The sequence below is a fragment of the Chironomus tepperi genome, unplaced genomic scaffold (genome assembly GCF_022539635.2).
Source record: "Chironomus tepperi strain 1889 unplaced genomic scaffold, CSIRO-AGI_Ctep_v1 contig_376, whole genome shotgun sequence".
NCBI lineage: Eukaryota > Metazoa > Arthropoda > Insecta > Diptera > Chironomidae > Chironomus > Chironomus tepperi.
In genome coordinates this window covers 571953-585332 of record NW_027226498.1, presented here as the reverse complement: position 1 = coordinate 585332, position 13380 = coordinate 571953, and the positions used below count along the sequence as shown (strand labels likewise).

The following is a 13380-nucleotide window of genomic DNA, read 5'->3' as shown; positions in this document are numbered from 1 at the left end:
TCATCTTGCTTCAACTTCCGTTACAGAAATTTATGCAGCAAAAATGAAATAAAATTTTTTCTGTTTTCCTTAAATTGCATCTTGGAGAAAACTTTTCAAATAATTTTTTCTTGCCTTTTTCCTCTTATGAAAGAAATACATTTTCTTACATCTTTATTTTTCATGACATTAAGCAGAAGAGAGAAAGGGAAAAGTAGCAATAGCATCAGTAGCATTACAATTTCCATAATTTTTCATTACGAAAAATATTATTTTCCTTTTCCTGTTTATTATCGTTAAGTTTCATCATTTTTAATCTTTTGTTCCGGAGAATGAAAGGCAAGAAGCAGCAACAAAAAAGAAAAATAAGAGAAATGAATTGGGGGATGAGTATAAACATTCAAATCTCATAAGTAAGAAAAAATAAAAAAAAAAAAAAAATAGAAATAAAATAAAAAGAAACTTGAAAGACTCACAGAGCTGAAAGCTTTTGCTCGTAATTGAAGATAAATGAATTTTATAAAGCTTTTATGTAAAACAAAACAAGAGAAAAAAGTTTAACTTCCTTGAAATATTTTGTCGTTGTTGTTACTTTTCCTTATATTATTTATCTACTAACCATCATTCTATGTAATTTAAAATGTAATGCATTCCTTCATTATAATTTATAATTATAATTATAAAAGAAATTAATAAGAAGCTGAAGCATTGCTTTGAAAATTAAATTTTCTTAAATTAGGTAATGAAAATCTATCAATTTTAAAGTTTACATTGTTTCTATCAAATTATATTGTGCTTCTATTTAAATTAAAAAGTTTTCCCATTTAACCCATCACTAGTGTGTGTCTACATAATCATCCGTTCATCATTTTCATTCATATATCAAACTTTTCATGAGAAAATAATTTCAATTTGAAGCACATTATGTTGATTACCATTTAAATTCACATATTAGATGAGTTATTTGAGTACTTTCAATGCTCAATTTAATGTGCGTTTTGTGGTTTTTCAAACTTTATACTACATATATCTAGTGAATGAGAAATTCATATTAACCTGCATTATATCTAAAATTATTGAAAATAAAACATTTCAATATGAATTTTACGGGTAATGATTTGTTATTGACTTTAAAATTGAATGATAAGTTCAATGATGTTGATATATCGCTTGACTTTTGATTTATAAATCTGTCTGTTTGTATTTCACCAGTATTTCATTTTATGTAGGATGAAAAAAAAAAATTAAGTATATTAGGTAGATTAATTATATTTTTGTTGTTTATTCATAAAACACTTAATCGTTTTATGTGCTCATTATTTTTTTAAATTTTCCCTTCTCAGCACATGATTCTCAGTAGTATTATTATTTTTCAATCATGGATTTTAGATTATCTTCTTTATTTCTAGGTCGGCATCGAAAATTTGTTTAGATATATAAACAAAAACCCATAAATAATCATAACAATTTATCATGACATTAAGCACCTTTCTCACACAAGTTAAACTCAAGTCCAATAGAAGCATTTAACATTCACAACATCATATCGGTTATGATGGGTATTTTTCAGCCATCATTATTTTCTTTGTTGATGTGTATAAATTTATTTATAAATTGGGGCTTTTATCGAGAAATTCATAGGGTCAATATCTAAATTCCCTACAGGCAGAAAATAATATAAAATAAAAATAATGAATCTATATGGATAGAGGGAAAAAAGCGAAGTGGGAGTAAAAAATTGACTTATGAACAACATTATGATGCGATATGAAAATGATCGATGAATGGAAAGATTATTTATACAAGCATATCTGAAAATAACAAATGAGAAATAGTGAAACTGTAGGCTATATATTTTTTGGAGTTAAGTCTTCAAATTTTAAAAGAAATAAGAGGAACATAAGCAATCAAAATAGAATTTTTAACATTGTCGCTAGATTAAGATTGAATTATAATGTAGATAACGATATATTGAGACATAAAAGATGAAACTGACATAAACAGTAAAAAGGGAAATTGCTGTGAGTCATGATTAAATGAATGTTTCTGAGATAAAGTCCGTCGGAATGCATGCGTTGTATCTGCATGTTTTTGTATGTATACAAATAACTGACAATAACAGCATCAGCGGCAGCAAGGGCTCCAAAGGATATATATCATGAAATAGAGAAAATCAACATGCCAATCAATGTTCAATTTTATATTCAAGAGGAATGAAATTTTCCTGTTGTGAATGTTCACATGAAGAAATTCAGTAAACAATACGAATAGAAATTAAATCTGATATATTTTGAATGGAGAAAATTCTTGTTCCATGAGATATCCATGAACATAGCATTATTTGGTTTCAATTTGATGAAATACAAAACTATTTTTTATTTTCAGTAATTTTTAGAAATTTCTATATTTTAAAAATTAAACGTAGTCAATTCAAATTTTAATTTTAAGAAACTTTAACATTTTATTATTTTCTCATTCGAATTCATAATAATTCCAATAAATTGTGAAATTCAAATAGCTTTTGATAGTGCAGTACTCTGTTGCTAGAGAAAATTAAAACTTCTTCTTTTTGTCTGTTAATAGTTTATCTTGACAATATTTTTCATGATGAATCTTTTCCGAAAACAATTATCTTGAAAGTCTGAAAATTGAAAAGTTTTGAGAGGAAAAGGTTCAATAAATTATTAAAAAAGTTCATTAATCATCATCAAACAAATTTGCACTTGTATATACTCATTTGTAAATGACTTGAATCACCGTCCTTGATTATTCTTGCGAGGTGAACGAGAAATGTTAAATGTGAAAGGTGAGAAAGGTAGAATGGGTATGAATGAAAAAAGTAATTTGCACTTTGAGTGATGTTCGAAATTAAAAACTACTTAAGAGGATTGCATTCTTCTTTCTTCATTCATTTGATTTTATTCTCCTATTTCGATAAAAATGAAAAAGTTTTATGTAAGCACTCAGTTTCCATTCTCCTTTTTTTCCTTTTGCCTTTCAATTAGTGTGAAGTTTCTTTATCTTTCAAATGAGTTTGCTGTCTGTTTGCTTGCTAAATTACGGCTGCAAACTTTCATGCTCTTTCTCACCCTTTCAACAATTTTCATTTTCCTTTTGCTTTGTTTAGTAATCTACTGCATGGTATTACAAATGTCTTTATATGCATCCATATGCATTTATGCAAAATGTTAAATGAAAAGAATATTTAAAGTAATGTATAACTTTACAGTCCTGACATGTAGTCTACAAATTCTGCTGCATTTTATTTTTTAGATTTAAATTCTAAAAAATTTGATTTTGGTTCAAATAATTCTTCCTGATAATGAGATCCTGTGAAAGGATTAAAATTAATATTTTTTATTGCATTTTTTCCTTTGCCTCATGAATTTTTATAAGATTCTTATTAAGTACATTTCATAGAAGATATTTTTGTCTCATTTACTATGTATAACAAATTTCTTTATATTCCTTCATTGTATGAGAAAATTTCGATTTGCATCTTAAGAATTTTTTTCTTCTTCAATTTAGTTACAATTTTCTATTTTATCATTCTAGAAGATTTTCATCTCAATTTTATTTATTGGTGGTTGCAAAAACTTTTCATGCAATAAATTTCTATAGTGTATAAGTAAATTACTATATTTTGTATAGAAAGTAGATGTAAAAGAACACTTGAACGAATGAGAAAGCTTAAGCAAATTTTGAATTTAATTAAATATCAATTTTCCTTTAAAGTGGCTTCATCTCTCACATGAATTATTTTCTTCATTATTCATCTTCATTCAGATATGAAGTTTCTTACAGTTTCTTATATATCATCATTTGTTAAATCAACTATGAATTTTAATTTTATAACAAATAGTTTTTCACAAATGTATGAAATTTAAAACTTTTTATAACACCTCGTTAACCTATTTGAAATTAAATTTTGATTTTAATTGTTTTTTAAAATTAGTTTTTTATAATAAATAATACGAAACTCCTGAGGATTTTTTTTTTTTTTGAAAACATTTCAAATAATGCAATTAGTTAACTTTTCTTTAAATGAATTGAAGCTTTACAACTTCATTGTTAGATGTATATATATGCGTATTTCAATTGCATCTTATATTTTCAGTAAATTGACGTAATTGCTGTTAATAAAGAAAATTTACTATTATGCTGTACTCGAAAGTACTCTATTGGCTTCATTAATTAAGACAAGATTTTCGCCAAAGTATACGTAAGAAAGAGAAAATACATATAATGAATTTATGTCTGCACAGTAAGGAAATACAATTATTTACAGAAAATTCAGAGACATTTTCCATTGTTTTAATTGAAAGAAATAGCTTAAATGTTGTACACTTTAACGTTATAGGAATGAAGCACATGAACGGAAATAACGATCATTTATTGACTTGATGATTTTCGATTTTCACATTTCATAGCTGGATCTTATTATGCTTCATATAACGGTCCTTGATGTTACTAGATATTATTATGTTGCGAATAAAGCATCTGAATCTTATTGTACATATTAATTTTTGTTTCTTGACATCATTTGTATCAATTTTTGTATTAAGAGATTTGTTTTTGTAAACCTTAAAAAAAAAAATCGTATATGGCCATTAAAGTACAAACAACCGAAGAATCAATTTTTTGCATAATGCTGGACGTTGTTTCATACTAGTTATTTATAATTCAATAATTATTTACCATTATTAAAAGTTCAGATTAGCGTTTTCAACCCGAATCAAAATTTTAATAGCAGAATTTCAGTATGAATAAATTTCAATATCAATATTAATAACGGCATTTTAAATTTAAAAAAAAGTTTCATCTTTTTTTAAGTATCTGCCTAATTAGTCTAGTAATTATTTTGCATAACTATAATTTGTAAAAAAATGAATTGACTTTGACTACGAAGTAACTTGAATCCTGCTGGATCTTGATTTTTAGGGGCTCTAAATTGATTGCAGGATCATGCGGTAAAATCTTGCTTTAATTCAAAGTTAATTTCTTTATTACATGAGGACGATTTTTCTTGTATGATTTTTATATATTTTTATTTTTCTAATAATCCAATATAAACTTACTAGAACTTACTTCTATTCGAGACCAATTGATAATGGAATAATTTGATGACGCAGAGAATTTTTCCTTGGAACAAATAAAATGTTTTAATTATTGGTTGAAATCATGTTGAAACTTTAAATTTTAATTAAATAAATTAATTATCTATAGCATGCATCAGAGCTCGAATTCGAATCGATTTATTCATGCAAAGTCTCAGTCGATCCGACTTCGGCTTTTGGCATGTACACTTTACATTTTTGGAAAAACTTTGAATCAAAATAAATATAAAACTCTACAAAAAGAGAGCATATCTCCTTCAAAATGTGTATCCTAAATACTGGAAAAGAGATTTTCTCTCTCTTCTCTCTTTGTATCAGTAAACCCTCTATAAAACATATTCGCAAATACCCTGAGAAAAAGATACTTTGGATGCTGTGCATTATAGAAAAATTTCATTAGGGGAATGGAAAAATGCTTTTGCTGATGCTTGAGTTTGAATTTATCTTTCATCAAATACGGATCTATTTGTGCTTGCGCTCCGTGTATTCAAAAATATTTTCATTACTGAAAAGTAAGAATCCCTCAATATTGTGGCTTTTCGTATTGTTGTAATTTCTGTGTATGCGAGAAAAACAGAGATTTTTTTCATTTTTTTAGAAACCATAGTTTGTAATAATATTAAGGACAAGTACACTAATTGAAACAAACTAAAATAAAATAATTAACATTTTTGTAATCAGGAAGTGTGGTTGATGCCACAAGACACAAGTGAAGAAGGAAGTAAAGTTTCTTTCTTTTAGTTGTTTATGAATATTTCATGTGAAAAGTTTTTGCGGTTCTATGTTCATGACAACAGTGGAAATAGAAGAGAAGAAAAGAAAAGATGAAAAAATATTAAAAAAAAATATAAATTTTATCAGATGAAATAAAACTGAGAGAAAAACTTACCATTGAATGCTTTCATTTCCGAACTACGCTCTATTGCATAGTTTAATGATTCCGGAATGGATTACGTTTTATATTAATGTACAGTAAAGGCAGTTGGCAATGAATCGTATAAACTTTATTGCTATTATCAAATTTAATGAAATTTCTCTTTCATAAGGAGACAATACATAACATATATATCTATATAAAAAAAACATAGATATACTAGTTAATATATGAGATGGTGACAAGTGTGTTGTGCTAAAATTGTACGATGATATTTTAACAGAATGGCAAATAATAAATAGATGAAGAAAGGAAGCAGAGAAAGAATACGATATATGCTATATTAAAATAAATAACTTTATGTGGTTCATAATTCGTAATGAATGTATTTAAAATGTACGACTACTCTAGTGAAATGTGATTGCGTAATAATTAAGGAAAAATTTAGGTAGAAGGAAGAAATCTCTTCTGTGTCACATATACTTTCCGCATGTTGTTAGTACTCTATCATCATTATCATTATATATCTAATATCTTCACGTTATTATGAACATTAAAGACCTGAATCCAACAAATTAAAACAATTATAATAACAATTATTTGCTACAATTAATTGATGTGGAAGTGTTCAAAAGAATTAAAAGAACTTCTAATTGAATCTTCTAGCCAAATATTTTTTGTGCAAAATTGAATTAAAAACTCAGTAGGAGAATCCCAAACAGCAGCCAACAAAGTTTCTACTTTTTCCAGTCCATAAATTTTAACCAAAAAAGGAGAAAAAAAACTTTTCCCTCATCTCTTACTTAAATATTTTTTGTGTACCGTTAATGAAATATAGAAAAAAAGTTTCATTTTTTATGGTTTCAAAATGAAAAGCTAAAAAATGAGAGAGCAATGACCAAGTTTATAATTAAAATTTATTACACTTTCTTCTACTTTTCTTCTTTCACTTCAAATTGATAACAAAAAAAAAAACAAGGAAAATTAAGTGGAAATTACGCGAGAGATAGAAAAGAAAAATAATATTTTCCATAAAAATAACTTTCCGGCACAGTTATCTGATTTGGTCAAAGGAAAAGCGAATGAGAATAGGAAGGAGGAGAAAGTTTCTCAATTTTCTTAGCTTATCTGATATAAAAACATCTATAATTGTAGTACTATGAAATAAATTATTGACAACCATAAATATTATCTCAAGAAAAAAATAAAATTCAGTAATAAAAAAAGAAGACCCAAAGTCACCTCCGTTCAACAGTGAAATTTACTTTTGTTTTACTTGGAAAAATAAACAAAAAAAAATCTCTTTTTTTTCTATTTGCAAATGAGAAAAAGAATAAACTTAAACTTATTAGAGTGAGTGAGATGAAGGCATGAAAGCCTATTAAAATTCAACAGAAAAAAAAACTTTCTCGTCGTTACGCATCACTTGGATTTCCTCGCTCTAGTTTCATTCTTCTACTAGCTTTATATCTTTAAAAGGTAAGCAAGTTTTAATGTTAAAAAATATTTTATAAGTCACTGTCTGTTTTTGCTTAATTAAATATTTGAAGATTTTTTTATTTCTAATTCGAAGCCTGCGTTCCTTTTTTATTACTTAGGTATATTTATTATATTACAATAAAATCCTCATTCCTTTATACCTTTTCCTTCGATTGTTTTTGAGATTTCTGCGAACACGTTAACTTCTAGTTACTTAGACGTAAATGAAAGAAAATCTAATATCATTTTTCGCTGATTCACAATATTTAAAATATTCATCATCCAAAGGTTTAGATAATAAAGATTATGTAATTTACATCGTAACATTTTGTGAATTTAATTATATACCTAAAACTTACTCCCGCATTTAATATTCAAAATGAGTAATTTTATGCGAATTCCTTTGTGACATATTAACATTTTGAAGGATTTTGGAAATGTAAATTGTAAAAATTCGATATGAAGTTTAAAGAACACTCTCTAGGCTAGGTTTATAAGTTTAATACTATGACAAATATTAATTAATATTTAATTTCCTTATCTAAACTTTAAAATTATCATTTTCACAAGAACATTTAATCTTTATAATATTACACTTTATTATAAAAACGTTATTAACAAAAAAAAAGTTTGTCTTAGTTTTTGTCTCATAAAATCTATTTTGATATTTTCCGGATACCTTAATTTTTTTTATTTATTTTTTTTTTTAATATGAGTTGGATTGTTCTAATAATGTATTTAGAACGTAATTTATTAACGAAATAAAATTTCAAATAAAATTAACAATTATTCAGTAACTAGCTATTATATGACATAGTTTTTTGAGTCCCTACGTTAAACCCGATTTCTGATATTTGATAAATTTTATTTAAACAAATGCTTAAAAAAACCTGAATAGTAAGATTTTGGTATTAAATAAAACCTTTTAAAACTGTGTTTTACAAAAATTGAAACAAATTAAATTATTTTTGGAAACAAACAATAAAAGCGTTAATTTTATTTTATGTTTACCAAGAAAATGTAACATAAGAAAGAAAAAATAAAATAGAATTTATTAATTTTTCTGCTTTAGTACTTTACAATTGTTTGAAGTAAAAAAATAAGATAAAATAAAAAATCCATTGCATTGTCTGCTGAAGAAAAGGGAAGAAGAAGGAAGAAAAAATGGAAAGAATGAGCGGAAATAAAGAAAAGCGGTCGTAATATGAATGTAATTAGAGGGATTTTCCATGCCTTTTAATTAATTTATGGCATCAAGTGCGAACACGAAACGATAAAGAAAGAAAAATTGGAAACATTTCTCTTCCATGAACTTTATTATGCTGAAGTTTGCCACATTTAGTTATACTCAATTGAATAAGTAAACGATTATGGTGTGAAAAGAGTAAAATTTTTTTGTAAACTGAAAGTGAACACGAATCATAAAAATTATTATGAAGATACATTTCATTAAATGACTTATGTTATCGTTCATGTAGCGGCTTGTTGGAATGCTTGATGCCAGTTGTTGGGATTTAATATTTTGAAAATTTATTTTAACATTTTTGTTTGGATGAAAAAATCATTTACGAAATTATTAAATGTTACACCCGTGAGAAGAATTGCGCAGTCGATACAAAAATCATGTAAAATTTTAAAAATATTCAACATGGGATCCATCACACAACAAACTTCAAAATTTCACCAAAATCAATCAATTTAATTTATGCTGTTATTTGTTGTTGTCAATTCTGCTCCAAAAACTTATATTCATTCAAAAATTAATTAATTTTATACAATCAATAAAATGAGTCTGTAGGTACAACAAAAATTTATTGATAATTAAATTAAACCTAAAAGCTTTCCCGCCATCATCATGAACTGCAACAACTAACTACGAATTTTCATTAAAATCACATTAAATCCTCAATCAATTTTTTTTAAATAAAAAAAAAAATACTTTTTTTCTATCCATTTTATTCTCTTCATAGCTCTTCATGAAAATCTCTTAATTTTCTGGTTTTGCCCCTAGAAAAATATTTTTTTTTTTAAAAAGTTTTTTGTACTCCAACCTTCCTTTGCCTCTTTTACTCTTCCTCAACATGGCTCAACATTTTACAGAATGAGGAAGAAATTGCAAGCAAAAGAGAAAAATGAAAAATGAAGTTTTTTCTATGGCAAACCACAAAATGAATTTCGAAAACTTTGCATTTGCAAATTTACCACAAAGGAGCTCTCTTTACATTTTGACGAGAAACTTTAAAATTGCTTGTTTGCGAATAGTTTGAGAGCGATTCAGTTTAGGACTTTCCTATGAAGTATTTTCCATCTTCCGTAAAGAAAAATAAAAAATAAAAATTAGAAATTTAAATAAAATGAAATAAAGTTCCCCTTTATAATAATGAAGATGTAGAGAAATGCTTAACAAGCTTATAGAAATACCTTGTTCGAGAAGTTGGGATGCAAATTTTCAAACTAAAACTTTACTTTAATTTTTGATTTAGTCAGTCTTAGAATCAAGTCTGAATATTATATATTTGTCTTAAACCACATATAATTGACTACATTTGAATTCAAATAACTGAAATAATTTCAATTAACTGAAAGGTTTAACACTTATGATGGTTTTTTGATAGAATTTTCTGATTATATGTAAACCTATCAATATCAATTAGTAATTAAATGAAATGTGAAATCGTTCTAATCAAATTGAAATTAGAGAGCAAATGTTTATTTTATAAATACAATCACAGATTATTCGAAAATATGGAAATTTTCAAATGATTGATAATTAACTCATCATTTGGAATCAATTAGAGTGAACGAAACTATAAGTTTGAAACTTTGTTCTGACTGCTGAATATGAGATTTGATAAATCTGAATAAAATTAAATTTAAATTAATAAAATTTCTGTTTAAAAATCTAATTTTGGTAAAATGTTCAGCTGCTGAATATCATTAGAATTAAAATAATTTTAAAATATTAAATTATATTATTAATTGATCAATTCATTCTGCCATCACAGTCGAAATAAATTCCACTGTGATCAGAACTGTGAAAAAAAAACAACAGATAAGAACATTTCAATAACAAAATAAACGTATTGATGATTTGAATAAATGAGAATCTAGAACATCAGTATGCGGTACGAGGATCTTTTCCTTAATATAAGTAAAAAACAAACTGCGTGATGACACATAAAAACATGTATGCATGTACATCATCACTAAAACTTTTTTATTATAAACTTTCTTCATCACTGTTTTTTCTTCACAACGTGCTTGTTGATGTCACTAAGGGAAATATAAATCCATTTTTGCTGTTACTTTACTGATGTTCATTATTTATCATTATTAATTCGAAGGCTTTTATTATGTTTATTATTTTTATGCTTTTTAACAATCGCAATCAATGTTTTATAATTTTAGGAAAATCCTCTTAGATCTCTATTTATAAAAATTAATATAACTTAATCCTATTACAAAAAAACATTGATCAAATTATTGAATGGTTTTAGCAAATAGCTATTGAATTTGCATAGCTAGGCATCAAAATTTGATAGAATTATTTTTATTTTTTGATAGATTTAGAAGAATAAAACATTATTGTACCATTAGATTTATTTATGTAAATTTAAATGCCACAATTTCTATTCTAAAATTCAAGACCAATTTTATTCGCTTGGAAATTAAATAATCATTAATTTCCATTAAACTGCGCACAAAAAATTAATCTTTAGACATGAAAAAGTTAAATTAATTGTCGATTTCTCATTTGACTTTTTTGTGGTGTTTCCATTTTCTTTCTCTTTTTTATACTGCAGGGATAAATGAAAATCTACAACATATCTGATGTTAAATTATTCAGTTTGGGAAAATTAAAATGAAAAGATTAAGATTAATTTGCTGGGATGATTGAAAATTATTCAAATGATATTCTTGCTTTTATAATTTATGCTACATATACATGTTTGATTAATTAAGTATTTTTTGTGTTCGTGATTATGTTTATTTTGTTTGAAATGATAATACGTATTTTTATTTACCATGTTTTATATAAAACTGAAGATTATAATTAGAGACGAATTTTAATTGGATTAATGGCAACAACTTAAAAAGATGCAATATTTTTTAATTTGCTTTAAAAATTTCTAGATAGATGCTTTCTACCAAATATAATGAAAACAAATGAAGGAATAAATAAGAAGTATTTCTGCTAGTTGAAATCTTCAAGGAAAATTCATTACTGTCTGTCAGTTTAGCTTCATTAATTTTATCTCCCTTCTTTTTCTCTTAATTGAACATTTGAGAATTAATTTTTGAATTTGTTTTATAATTCTAAATTAAACAGCTTTAATATCATACATAAGCGCTGTGAAAATATTGTATTGCTATTAATTTACAAATTGTGACTCGAAAACCCAAACCTAAACGTAATTAATCACAATTTAATTTAATTTAATTTAATTTCAAACAACAGAAAATAAAATGATGAAAATGTGACTCCAAAAGCTTTATTTAATAACGATTAGAAATGATTAAGGGAGTTAATTTAACAGAAATTGCTTTTTTTATCAATTTAATTCAAAGTATATGACTTTATATGTTTTCTAAAATACATTTTCTCGTACCAAAATTCACAATTTAAACTTTTTGGTAACATATAATAAAAGGATTGAAAAAATTAACCAGATAATCAGCCTTAATTCAATACAAATCTCATTTAAGTTCCTTTTAGACATTATTTAAATAATTAACAGGAAAGTTAGCAGGGATAACAATAATACTGTTAACCCATGTCAAAATTTTATGAGAAAAAAGAGTTCTTAGATTTTTTAAAAACATAAATCAATTCTAAAGTTAGGTCATTAATATCAGTTATGACATTTAAAGTTTTTGCTATAAACAAGATTTTTTTCCCTTTATTTCCTTTCTCAATCACTTAATTTGCTGTTGTCTGTTAATGTTTTGAATCATAATGATGACAGAATAAAGAAAACTTCCGCTGCAAAAAGTCTTCATCGTGAAAATAACTCATTTTTCATCTCATCTCATTTTGAATCAAATGATGACAGTAATAATAATATTAATAACGGTAAAATGAAGAGGAGAAAAAACTTTAAAAATCATCGTTATTGCTATTATTATTAGTATTGCTAACATCATCGTTTCCCCTCATGATTTGCAGAAAAGCTTGTCAATCCAATCTTAAGAGAGTAAGGACAAACAAAAGAAACTTTATTTCATTAGAAAAGGAGAAAAAAAACGAGTTAAAAAGTGTCGTTTTATGTCGATGGGGGAGACTTACCCATCGCAATCGATTCAAGTCAACTCATAAATATTTCAAAATCGAGTATAATTTGTAATAAATTTTGATTTATGTTCACCCCATGTCTTATCGTTTTTCTTTCTTCTTCTTGTTTCCTCCTCATCATTTTTCCTTTACTTCCTACATGAGAATATATGAAAAGCCATCACATATCATGTGAAGAGAATGAATTGAATTCTTTAAAAAAAAATTTGTGTGTATATATGTAGCATGAGGTTGAAAATGTAGAGTGTCGTGTCATGTAATTCACACTGGAGAAATGTCATTTTGAATCGATAACTACGTGTATATGAAAAGGTTTTGGCAGAATGACGAGTTAAATCAAACTTTTTTCTCATACCACAATAACTGTGTGAATTGTAAAAAGATCAATCAGAAATCTGCGAAAGTGATGGTGAGGAAGAGACAGAATAAGCAAAAATGATTTATAGAGAAATTATGCTGTTTTCATCCATTGACATGCTTCTGTGTTTGAACTATGAACACATACACGAGAAATGTCTGTTACAGAAACAATGAATTTGATAAAACGAGCATTTCAAACTATTGCTATTTTTTTTACTCTTTGTTATATTGTGTATCGCTATTCATTCCTAATTCCCTATCTCAGATTTTTCCAATCA

General features: G+C 25.9%; 1 protein-coding gene across 1 annotated transcript in view; it reads left to right on the top strand.

Annotated features, from left to right (window-relative positions):
* The first annotated feature begins 5561 nt into the window (after nt 1-5561).
* The window catches only part of beat-VI (beaten path VI), a 50161-nt gene continuing 42342 nt past the window's right edge, over nt 5562-13380 (top strand). Inside the window, exon 1 of the mRNA XM_070647524.1 lies at nt 5562-7449. The gene's annotated coding sequence lies outside the window, so the exon portion shown is untranslated. The remainder of the gene's footprint in view (nt 7450-13380) is intronic.